This window comes from Jatropha curcas, chromosome 6 (assembly GCF_041381405.1).
Source record: "Jatropha curcas cultivar XTBG-Jc1 chromosome 6, XTBG_Jcur_1.0, whole genome shotgun sequence".
NCBI lineage: Eukaryota > Viridiplantae > Streptophyta > Magnoliopsida > Malpighiales > Euphorbiaceae > Jatropha > Jatropha curcas.
The window spans coordinates 21,547,724-21,561,409 of NC_143156.1; positions in this window are offsets into that span (position 1 = coordinate 21,547,724).

A 13,686-nucleotide genomic window follows, 5' to 3' on the forward strand; every position below is an offset into this window, starting at 1 on the left:
GATGGTTGTACAGTTATACCACTTTTATGATATCATTTATATTTTTTACAATATTTTGCTTTTACTACATTGTCATATGTGTTTATGTTTTACAACTGTGAGGTCTTATTCCTGCAAAAACAAAACACAAACACAAAACACAAAATAGCGGTGTCCCCTTTATTTAGAAAAGTGGTCCACCTTGTTAGCGGTCAATGGACTGATTTATTGTAAGTAAAATGAATGAAATGAAATAAAATAAATAAAGAATAAAATAAAGAATGAAATAATGAACTTTAAAATGAAATACGACAAAAAAAAAAAAATCAATTCGTAAGCAGAAGTGGATCGTAGTACTTACCTGATAGGGCGGTTAATGCGGTCATAAAAACTCAACCTCCTGATTGTACAAACCATCCTTCTTATTGATTAATGCGGGTTTAAGTGCTCACCAACCCGAGCAGTCCATACATGAATACCTTTCCAACTACCATTGACAGTGGATATCAAGTCGAGTAATGATGATCCTCCGTTCATCGGTCCCTTTACACTTCTATAAATAGAAGCTTCTCTTTACATCTTCTTCACTTCCAGCATTCAAAGCAGATCAGTTTCTTAAATAACCTTTTTCCATGGCCTTCAGAAACCAAGTCTCATCTTTCGTCCAATCCATCCCGGACGACCTATGGCAAATTCCTCCTATGAACCAACTCGTTTGGCTGAAATATTTCAAAGACTTAAAACCTGACCATGGCTTCTTATCTTGGCTCATTACTCATTTTAATCCTAACACCATGGTTTTCTGGTTTGAAGACTCTGAAGTAACTCCGACCTACGAGGAGATGTGTGCCGTGATGGATCATCATCCCGAGCAAGATGAAACTCTGGCTTTACCCCCAGGTCCTAGGTATGATCTAGCTGAGATTGTGACCCTGTGTCCAATTTACCTCCTTGATGGTATAAACACAGATCTGTGAATACTCAAATTTTGAGGCTCAAAGAGCCAATTTTCCCGGACTGCAAACAGTCCGACCGGACCAGAGGCCATTTTGGAAGTTCACCGAAAGTATGCCAATATGGTACTTGAAACGTCCGGGACTTCGCGAGGATCGCGGAACTGGTTCCGGAATATTTTTTGGAGGTCCGAAACTCCCGAAAAAGCCCCCGAGCGTCAAAATAGCAGAACCACCGGCCTCGGTGGCTCAGGCTGCCGGACCCGGCGGCAGGCAGCCCGGCCGCTGGGCTCAAGCAGCCCAGGCCGCCGAAACAGTCCGTTTTTGCCTATAAATAGTGGCCCCGGCACTCTTTTCAACTCACTCAGTCTGTGTTGACGGACGCTCCTTCTCCTCTACGCTCTTTGCGATTCTTTACTGCTTTTCTGCATTTTAGTTTAGCTTTAATTGCTTTCTTGCTTTGTTAAGTGGTCACTAAAATCAAATTAATTAATATTACCTTAACGAGGAGCTTAACCTGGAGTTAAGAAGCGGTCGACGATTAAATCAAGTACACGAACTAAACTCTGCCTATTTAATTTTAGCACTTCATGCATGCTTCTCTTCTACTCCTAATAATTCTACAATTGCATAAATGCATTCATATCATCAATTAGGCAAATAAATTGCCTCAATTAAATATGATTAAGCTTAAATGCCCGGTTAATCAATAATCGTGGTATTAACGCTAAATCTGACAATATTGGCTAAAAAAGCCTAGTTAATCAATAACTATGGTGAAATTACCTTTATTTCGAACAAATTCGGTTTAAGTCCAATTAGTCAATAATTGTGGCTAAACAGCCTTAATTAATCACGTTTTCTTGGCAATAAATTGCCTACATTGCAAATCAATTAATCACTTTAGGCAAATAAATTGCCTATAAGTAGATTAACCATTTTTTGGCGACAATCGCCCAAAATCAACATTTTTTGGCAACATTTGCCTAAATCAAATCATTTTGGCTAAAAGCCTTAAAATCAACAATTTTTGGCAACATTTGCCTAAATCAAATCATTTTTGCTAAAAGCGATTGAAATCAACATTTTTGGCATCAAATGCCTAATAAAATCAATCAATTCTTTGGCAAAATGCCTAAACAAAATGCACGAAGCATACACACACTCATGCATTAAGCATACCCATTCAAAGCCCTCTAAAAGAGGCCTATCGAACTACGTTGACTTTGATCTTCCATTCAAACGGAAGTACGTAGGCACGTTCGGGATTTAACCCCGAGTGGCAAGTCGAAATCACATAAACATCTCATTGGTCCAATTACATCATTCACCTTGCAAAGCATTCACTCATGGTTAGTTCATCAACATGACGTAGTCTCGGGATCCACCTCGGGTTCGTAGACATGCCTTAAACATTGGGTTAATTAATCTAGTAATTAGGTTAGTTAAATTTGGAGTCACTTAGGGTTTTTCCTAGTTTACCCTAAAATAATTAAACAAGGTGGCGACTCATACATTCATGTGCATTTCTTCCTTTAGTCACATGCATTCACATGCTATGATATTTTGGGGAGGGGTTCACAGTTTGGCGACTTTACTTGGGAGATTATGTAATCTTTTTACATAAAAGAGGACTACAATTGCTGTGTAAACTAACCAGCCCTTCTTTAGGGTATTATTTTACTATGCTTTGTTTTGCAGGGTACCCTAACATGAATGGGGTATTCTTTCCTTAAGAAAACTCAATAAGGAGAGTTTGGACCTAATTGAATTTTATTTTAAATCATTTAAATTTGTTGATTTATGTGCACGAATTGAGAATCTTTTTCTCCATTGCATAAAAAATGAATTTCAAATGAATTTCTTCTCTCTCTGTTCAAACTTCTGAGTCTGGATAGCAAGTAGCGCTGATCGGCAGGTCTCTTTGATTATGTCGACGGATAGCCAAAGCGTCCTCCCTGTTACCGCAAACCATCCCTAATCCTTTTGGGGATGGCCCATGGGCATGCGTACTGTTGAACCCACGCGAAACTCTTTGTTTCACATGTGGTTAGGTATATCCATGCTCAAGGTTCAAGGGTCCCTTATAAGCCAATTTTCTATTTTGAGTCATAGCCTATAGAACCTATCCTTTAGGACTGTATGCACCCAATGATGTGAATCATATCATGAAAAGATTATGACGTGATGTTGTGTGCATTCATGACATATCATCACATTAAGAGGAATACAAAGGACCCTTTTCTTAGTCATGCACAGTTGGACAAAGAGTCGATCTACCTCACATCAGTTACCCTGATACACCAACCACTGTACCTAATCCAGCTACCCTTATCCTTACAGGTACCCACAATCCGAGTGCTTACCCAAGTGCCAATCACACCTACAGTGCGATCGCCAGCTTCACCAGCTACACCAGTTTCACCTACAACTCCTACAACCTTACCTGCATCAATGGCATCACTCACCGACATTCAAACCCTCATCGAATAGCTGGAGGCCAGAATGGAGGCTAGAATGAATGAGGCATTGGCTGTCCAAAGGACTGCCCTGATAGCTGAGCTGGGCAACGGTAATGGAAATGGGGCTTCGGCCGGGGGAAGTGGACCTGCTGCCTCCAATCAGGGTCCTGCTACTGAACCTACAAACCCTGCCTTGAACCTGGATGACATGCCCTCCAAAACTGCTTCTGAGCTGGAAGCTCAGAGAATTAGAGAAAAACTAGAACTGCTGGAAAGGTCTGTCACTGCTCTCAAAACCCACAAGGAAGTGGTGGACATGGACTCCTTATCCTTATTCCCTAAAGCAAGACTGCCCACAAAATTCAAGATGCCCAACATGGACAAATTTGATGGAACTACTTGTCCCAAAACTCATTTGAAAATGTATGTGGGTGCCCTTAACCCATTTGGATTGAGCAGCGAGCTCCTTGCTCAGTTGTTCCAACAATCTCTCACCGGTGCTGCATTAAGATGGCTTGTTAGCCTGGATCGGTCTAAGATGAAGACCTGGGAGGACATCTGTAATGCATTTAATTCATAGTATCACTATAACATGGAGGTGGATGTTACTCGAAGAGAGCTAGAAACCACCAAGCAAAAGAACAATGAATCATTTTCCTCGTTCCTTACGAGGTGGAGGGCCAAGGCCACCCAGATGATTAATCGGCCTTCTGAGCAAGAGCAGGTAGACATAATAATAAAAAACCTACAACCCGTCTACCAGCAACAACTACGAACCTGTTGACGCGTGTTTTTTATGCCCCGCCTGATCCAATGATGATACGAGGATGTGAAATGAATGGGTTAATGCCATCTAGAAGTCTTTTAATCCAAGGATAAATCAAACCAATTTTAAGTTTTTGGTTGGGTCAGTCGTGTCACCCAACTGCCAGTCGTGTCACCCAACTGTCAGTCGTGTCACCCCACTGCCAGTCGTGTCACCCCACTGCCAGTCGTGTCACCCCACTGCCAGTCGTGTCACCCCACTGCCAGTCGTGTCACCCAACTGCCAATCGTGTCAACCCACTGCCAGTCGCGTCACCCCACTGCCAGTTGCGTCACCTAACTGCCAGTCGCGTTACCCCACTACCAGTCGCGTCACCCCACTGTCAGTCGCGTCACGCGAATGTGAAAATGAGCTGCGTGACGCAGCTACAGTAGCGTGACGCAGCTGTGTCCTGACCTACCCTATAAATACATCTCTTTCTCACAATTTTGACAGAAGGACAAGAATAAAAAAAAAGAGAGGAACACGATTTTGAAACCCTGAAAAACACACTATAAAGAAACCACAATTAAATCCTTGAAAAAAAGGCTTCTGGAAATCTTAGCTATCATTTGTTAAGAGATTTGATCCATTTGCAAGCATCAATCTGAGGATTAGGTAATTTCCTTAACATTCTTTGTTTTTTTTTTATATATATTTTTGTGATTTTAGTAATATTTTTGTGGTTTTAGTAATCTAAGTTTCTTTAAATTATGTTCTGTTCATATTTGGCCATTTTATATGTCTTTAAATCGTATTTAAGTAAGAAATAATGTAAATAAGACATTTAAAAATGAATTCTGGGCTAGGACAGTGCATCACGCAACTGTTCTTGGAGGAACAGCTGCATCACGCAACTGTTGATCCAAGAACAGTTGCGTCACGCAACTGTTCCTGGAAGAAGAGTTGTGTCACGCAACTGTTCATCCAAGAACAGTTGTGTCACGCGACTGTACAGTTGCGTCACGCGACTGTACTGTGCACTATTCACCGTGCACTATTCACTGTTCACTATTCATGGCTCATGAAGAACAGTCGTGTCACGCGACTGTTCATCCAAGAACAGTTGCGTCACGCGACTGTGCAGTTGCGTCACGCGACTGTGCACTATTCACTGTTCACTATTCACGGCTCATGAAGAACAGTCGTGTCACGCGACTGTTCATCCAAGAACAGTTGCGTCACGCGACTGTTCATCGATTTTTCCAAAAAAACAAAAAAAAAATATAAAAAAAATAATAATAAATTTTATACAAAAATAAAATCTAATTTCTTCAATAAATTTGAAAATGCCCAATTATGAACAGATCACAGTTTAATTAAACTTAGAATACTAAAGTGTAATTTTATGTGTCTATTTATATGAATTTTGCAATTTATGTTTAAATGAAAAATAAAATTAAGTTTGTTGATTTATTTATATTTAAGATTAATTTGCATGTTTATTAACAATTTGCATTTCTAGTGTTAAATAATAAATATGCATGATTTTGGGTTTATGGGTTAGATTTAAATCGGATAGAATGTATTTTAGGTTCGGTTTGTTGCCCGCCTTGAACCATAAGGCAAGAGCGGGTCTTTTTTATTTATTTGGTTTGATCGCTTTGATTTAATTGCTTTAATTTGAATAATTGCTATGTGATAATTAGATTTGATTGGGACGATTAATTGATTTTCCACATAGGAACTCGGTTCGATTTGTCCGGGTTGGGTTTAAATAATTGGCTTTTCTAAAATAAAATTAATTAGAAATCGTAGGTTAAAAGAGGCCGGTTTTCCGGGCGTCGGCTTCCAACGGGCCGACGTACCTAATTCCCTTACCTAGAATCGTACTTGGTACGCCTGACCAGTTTCTCTAAATAATTCGGCCTTAAATAAAATTGGGTTTAAAATGGAGTCATTTAATAAAATTAAAATAAAAACGGTCCCATTGCCGAAAAAATGGGTGGCGACTCAAAATAATTTATAAGACCGATTTATCGGCATCGTACATCCAAAAAAGATTTTTATCACCTTTTTCCAAAACAATAATAAACAAATAAAAAGATGTTTTTCGGAATCCTTCCGGGGTTGGGATTTCGGCGAAAACAGTTTGGCGACTCTGCTGGGGAATTTTGCACCCACTAATCCCCTGTTATTTTTAATAAATAATTTAGTGGTTGCAATTAGGAATTGACTCTAAAAAAAAACCTACTTTCTAAATAAAATTGGTTAGAAAAGCCGATGGAAAATTATTAATCGTCCGTATGTGTTTAAATGCTTTCCTTTTTCTTTCTAGGATTTTTGCATTCATTCGCATTTCTCTCTTCTCACCTCATTCTACCCATACTACCCTTCGGTACTGGTGTTAAGTTTGACGGTGGATCTAGCCTAGACCATGCGATTTAGGTGCATCCATCCGAGAATTAACATTACTACCAACCGCAAGCCTAGTACCTCAAAGGTGCGTCAAAAGGAGTAGGCCCAACAAAGCCCGAATCCTGTTTGCAGAACCCAGACTTTGTTAAGCCCAATAAGACTAAAGCCAATGCATGTAGTTAAAAACCGTAGTTACTTCCCCTAAGGAAATAACCGGTTCTATTTGCTGTTGTTGAGCCGCATTCATTTTCGAGAGTTGATATCGTCAATCTCAAAATCCCCTGTTGGTTGTCGAGATTAGACCAATTCATAGGAAACAGATGTCAGAATTTATACCAATGGAATCCGTGTGTGGGAGAAATAAGGTTGGAAGGCATGCATTTCCCAACTCCCGTTCCCCTGTATGTTATAAACTGTACATATGTTGTGACATTCATGCACCATTTAACACTTTCCTTTTCAGCCATGCATAAGAGCTAATTTTCGGTATGGACGTTTGACCTTGATTTTGAGAGTGGACCTCAAATTCATTGTGAATAATATAATGCAATCACTTATAGTGAATCAATACCCAAAAGAAAAGGGAGTTATAAGGGGGTTGCGATTCCTTTGTATTGTCACATTTCTCACATTATCTGAAAATAAGTGAGCAAGAGATTACAAAATTTGTAACAAAACAAAATGAGATCCTGCTTGGGACCATATGTTCCAAGGCAAAAAGTAAGGATACAGAAACAAAAAAAGGGTAAAAATAAGAAAAATCCCGCTTGGAGATTCTTCCATTCCAAGGAAAAAATTAAGGACACAAAAAAATAATAAAAATCCTGCTTGGAGATTCTTTCATTCCAAGGCAAAAGTTAGGGACTTGAGAGAAAATAGTCGACTGTAAATTCCAAAAAGGGACGGTCGACGACAGATAATGCCGAAAATGTTTGAATACAAAATAAGTCATTGCCATGTTATTCACACCGAATTTTGGGTCCAGTCGTTGAAATCGAGATCTTATTCCCATACCGGTCATTAGCACATTAGAACTGCATTTCTCATTCTATGTGCTGCTATTTCTCATGCATACATGCAGGACCTACTTTAACTCAGTTGTTATATCTATCAGTCAGAATTGATCTTTCCCAGAAAATCACCTCGAGAGCTTGGCATCGGCGCCCTGGTCAACGTTTGGTCAGAGTATCCCAATCCCCGAGCCTGTTCCGTTTAGTCCTGTGATTCATTCAAGTTCTTCGGATTCAATTTTTGATTCATATTTGGTTGGGATGGCTGATAACACTGTGAATGAGACGGGTTTCTCTCCAGCCCAGATAAGGACCGTTTCTGAAATAATAGCTGCTGCCCTTGCTCAAGATAGAGCCCAAAACCAAGTGCTGCCTACTTCAAGTAATCAGCCTATAGTGGAGGGAAGAGAGGCTCCAGAACACACCTTGGGTAGTCAAGCATCAGTTGATAATGCTAGTCCGACTGAGAATGAGCTGATTAAGCGAATAGCAGAACTAAAGGACAAGGTGGAGAGGATATCTGTTTCGAAAGAAAAAGATCCAGTCATCAATTTTCATGTGACAGAGTATGTCTTGAAGCCCACAAATTCTACTTCTTCGAAGCATACCCTGTTCGTGGAGAATGATGACCAGAGGTCCCATTTGTCAGAGTCCATCCGTGTTGCTCAGATGAACCAATACGACGAAGAGGATGTGTTGCGAGGATTTCCTCAGACATCGTACAAGAACTATAAGAAAAGATATGACAGCCTGGAACTGGGGATACGGAGGGCTGGATTGAATTTTGAAGAGCTGTACAACAAAAAGAAAAAGACGAGCCGAGGGTTTGGTAACTACCGATCTTCCAACAGTAATCATAACAGAAATGTTGGTCATGCAGCTACAAACCAATTATGGAGTAGCAATACAGTTAGAGCTGTTAAGGAGAGAAAGAAAAGGGAATTCACTGATTTGGGCATGCCTTTAAGCGCAGTCATGAGATCCTGCATTGAGAATGGCGTATTGTCAAAGTTGCCAATTAATCCATCTAAGCCTATTCAGGGTAGGTTCACTGATCAAGACTGTGAATATCATCAGTGTAAAGGTCATTCTACTGATAATTGTCTCAAGCTCCGACATGATATCCAAGATTTGATAGATAGCGGGAAGATCACCTAGCCTCCTGAGCATAATGAGCCGGCGCCCGAAAACCATTAAAGTTAGCTGATGGGCGAATTGAACAAGCTCTTTAATCTTTCTGTTTGTTTTCTGAATATTGCTTTAAGAACAATTTGAATGAACTTCATTTACTATTTCAATCAATGGGAATGAATTTTGATTACTTGTTTTCTTACTTCTCCTGATTGTTATGTTCATGGCATTGATTATACCACCCGCATATTTGGCATAAATGCATTGCATCATTTTGCATTTAACCTAAGCACCGTCCAAAATCTCAAAAAAATAATCGAAATCGGATCAGACTTTAAGCTTGAGCTCAAAAACGATTTCCAAGAACGTCTACAATTATGCTGATATACCGGGGGATCAATAAGCCGATTACAGGACATGTCGTCCCTACCGATTCAAATATCAAGCTAGTAAAGCGGAAAAGGAGACGGGTCAAACTAGAAGTGGCAAAACAAGATGAAGGCTGTGGTTCAGAAAGAGCTAGATGCAAGTTTCTGGGAAGGTAATGCATTACCCTGAGTGGTCGGCAAACATAGTCCCTATGCTCAAGAAAGGGGGAGACTAACAACCTGTGTCGACTACAGCCTCGCCCAAAGATGACTTCCTTCTTCCACATATGGATGTCCTGAGTAACAGCACTGTAGGAATGGCATGTTATCAAAAAAAAAAAAAAAAAATAATAATAGTAATGAAATGAATGAAAAATGAAAAAAAAAAAAAAAGAGAATGATTGCTTGTTTCTACAGTAAGCGGGTACATCCAAGGACTTCGAAAAGTGGAGATTCAGTGCTGATCATACTGTTAGACCATGAATCCCAGAGTCACCATAGAGGGAAATTCAGACCCAATTGGCATGGACCATTCAAAATCCAGAAGCTGTCGGATAAGGGTGCCGCTGAATTGGTCACTTCGGAAGGGAAGCCTGTCAATCGGATTGTCAGTCAGGATCAAATGAAGAGATTCAATGTCTGAAATGATGATTTTGATTAAAGAAAAAAAAAGAAGAAAAAGAGAAAAGAAAAGAGAGGGCTAAGTTGAAAACCCGAAAGGGCGGCTTAGGCGAGAAATGAGCTCGCTAGGTTGAAAACCTGAAAGGGCGGCCTAGGCAAAAGTTAGAGCATAATAAAAAATAATAAAAAAATGATAATAATAAAAATAAAGAGTTTTGAGATTAACGCATGGTGCTTAGTTTAAATGCGAAATCTATGCCATGCATTTATGACATGCTTGCAACTGGTTGCTCAATGTCATCAACTTGACTAGAAGGAGAATAGGCGAATGAGTAGTTAGAATGAATAACCATTGTATTGAAATAATTTCTCTTCGCTTCTGTATAATGTTGAAAGAAGTAAGAGCAATAAAGAGCTTGATTCTCAAATTCTTCTTCCCTTTTGTTTCTGGGGCATGATCGTCGATTACAAGACATTCCTCTCTGCCTATGTGGTCAGTATTTGCTCATTTTTTTTGAAGATGTTTAGCTGTTGGTCCTACCCGGGTATTGGATTCTCTTAGACAGCGATCAGAAGGTCAAGTGCCATTTTCTCGGCGATTTCCTTGGAAAGATCAATAAAACCATGAATAAACCCTAGTACTCACATAGGTTCATGCATACATAAAGGAGTTACATTTGTTATTTTTTTCTGATTTGTGCAGGTAATAAAATAGTCACCCCATTCTTTGTTATTTCCTAGTGTAAGCTTTTATCTTTACAGAATAATCTCTTCTTTATGAGCTTTCATTTATTAACCAGAGGGCAGGAGGCCCAAATAGCTAACGCAATAAACGATTTCGAAAGAAAAAATTTGTTGTCTGTTGTTGATTCATATGTGCAGAAAAAGCAAGAATTAATAAAGACAGAATCATCGAGATCATTAATTAAAAGGAGAGCAGATACATTCAAATAAAAGCTCATGGCCTGAGTACAAAAGAAAAGCAACAAACAACAATTTATTCTAGTGGGGCCTATTAGCAGAGGCCAATCTTCGCAGAGCATGGCATCATTATGGGGTAAAGAACCAGTTGGCATATGCGGGTGTCACGGTGTCCTGCATCGTTCCTTCATCTAAATACACGGTGTTTCGATTTCGCCAACGATCAGCCAAATTGGTCAACAGATGCGGTGTTATCAGGCCACTCTCGAAGTTATGGACTCTGCGAACACGCTGTATCATCCCATACTGACGACTGATCCTATCGGGGAAATAGGCCATGGAACGGTTTAGACTGGCATACAACACATAGTTGAGATTCATACTTCCGGTCGTGACCAGTCTGATCCTCCAGCAAGAACAAGTCCACCGAATTGTAGGGTTACCCCCAAAATCAAAGTGTCTCCGAGACCGAGATTGAAAGATGGCAGGCCCATAGGTCAGAATTAAGCGAGCTGGAACTGGAGGAATCAGGCTTAACTTGTCCAGAGCCCAGGCTTGCAATAGCAGTGGACAACCGCGATGATGAACATTGAAGTTGGTGATGTGAAGGGCGATATCCTTGACCCAACACATTGTTTCTCCCATGATCATCATAAAGACAGTATGATGGTACAATTGCATGTCACGAACAACGGTCAGAAGTCGGAAATCTCTGATTCCAGGTTGACGATTCTTCATGGCATACACATTCAACAGCAAGAAACAGCAAGCTCGAATCCAAGAGAGATCTATATCAATGGACAAAACCCTGCTCAGGAAAGGTTCCAAGGGAAGACCTTGATCCACGTTTATGCCATCAGGAAGGTAAATCGGACACAAGGCCGCAATCTCAGCTAGATCATACCTAGGACCTGGGGGTAAAGCCGGAGTTTCGTCTTGGTCAGGATGATGATCCATCACGACACACATCTCCTCATAGGTCGGAGTTACTTCAGAGTCTTCAAACCAAAAAACCATGGTGTTAGGATTAAAATGAGTAACGAGCCAAGATAAGAAGCCATGGTTGGGTTTTAGGTCTTTGAAATATCTCAACCAGGCAAGTTGGTTCATAGGGGGAATCTGCCATAAGTCGTCAGGGATGGATTGGACGAAGGATGAAACTTGGTTCCTGAAAGCCATGGAAAAGGATTATCTAAGGAATGGATTTGTTTTGAATGCTGGGTGTGAAGAGGCCGTAAAAGGAAGCTTCTATTTATAAAAGTGTAAAGGGACCAATGAACGAGGCATTATCATTACTCGACTTTATATCCACTGTCAATGGTAGTTGGAAAGCATTTATGTATAGTTTGCTCGGGTTGGTGAGCATTTAAACTCGAATTAGTCAATAAGAAGGACGGTTTGTACAATAAAGAAGTTGAGCCTTTATGATCGCATTAACCGAGAAAGGATGGTTGAGCCATTACGTCCGCATTTACCGAGTGGACCGCCCTGTCAGGTAAGTACTACGATCCACTTCTGTTTCTAATTGATTTTTGTCGTGTTTCATTTTAAGTTCCTTATTTAGTCTTTTATTTCATTTCATTCCATTTATTCATTTACGATAAATTGGTTCATTAATCACTAACAAGGTCGACCACTCTTGTGAATAAGTGGGATACCGCTATTTTGTGTTCTTGTGTTTGTATTTTGTTTATGCAGCAATCAGATCTCACAAGTTGTAAGAAATACATGTATAAACGATACTGTAATAAAAGCAAATATACTGTAAAAATGTAAAATAATGTCATAAAATTAATAAAACTGTACATATAATCCTACAAACTACAAAAATGTTTCAAAAATGGTCAAAAAACAGGAGCTTGGCTAGCGACGCCTCCGGCTTGGACCAGCAGCTGCCCAAGGGGGTGGAGATGGCAGTGCGTCATCGGATGAGGAACCATCATCATCCTCTCCGGAGAAGTCTAGCGGAATCCCCTCCACCTCTAACCTTGTCTGAAGTCGATCCACCTCCAGCTGGAATCGGGTAACGGCGCTAGATTGGCGAGACTGGTGCCTCTGTAACCTCCCAATCTCCAAATCCTGTAAGAGCAGAAATATGTAAGAAGGGTATGCAGACAAAAGAAGAAGAAAGTAACGCATATGAGATACATACCCTCTCGTCGCGGTCAACGTAGAGTCGAGCGATGTAAGACCGGGCGAAGCCGAACCGCTGGCACACCTCCTGATACTTCTGAGCAGGCACCTGCAAGCACAGAAAAGAACATTTGGTGCAATTGCTAAATGAAATGGTTAGAAGAAATTCACTTATAAGTAAGCGCTGGGCCCAAGCCCACCTCTCTCAGTCCAAAAGAAGGAGGGGCCCATCAACAACCCTCAAGCCCAAAGGAAGGGCCCATCACACTCGTTAAGCCCATAAGGCCCAAATGGTCCGTTTAAAGCCCATAGTGACCCGTTCAAGCAATTTGACGTCGATATGCAGTTCGTACACTTCAGCGATTTTGTCTACTCACCGCACAAGGGGGAAGGAGCATCAAATTGCCCAAATTACCCTCAGGTAAGTTTTCTCTCAAACACTGCATCAAGAAGGGTATACCTGAAAATTCAGGCTTAAAATTCTTCTGGCCTAAAATTTTTACTAAATTTTTGCAAACCTTTCAAACCAAATTTTGACAATAAACATTGAAGGTCTGCCTAAGAAGGTGATACTTTTGGTCCTAAGTCAAAATTCCGGACTGGGGGCAAAAGTATAATCTTTTTCCCTGATGCAAACTTTTGAAATTTATAATTAATGCATGGGGGCATATGATGTCCCAACATTCTTCTAACAAAAAGGCAAGGTCTGTTTGTACACAGATATTGCTCTTTTTCTGTTGAACAATTTTTCAGGTCAACCGGTGATGGTTTTTCGAAGCCGATAGGTCCCACCAAGCAGTGATGATGTATTGCGAAGCTGTTTGGGTTCTTTTCTCAATTAGTGATGATGTATTGCGAAGCTGATCGAGTCAATCGTTTTCCTGATTAGTGATGATGTATTGCGAAGCTGATCAGGACAATCTCAATGACCAACCAGTGATGGTC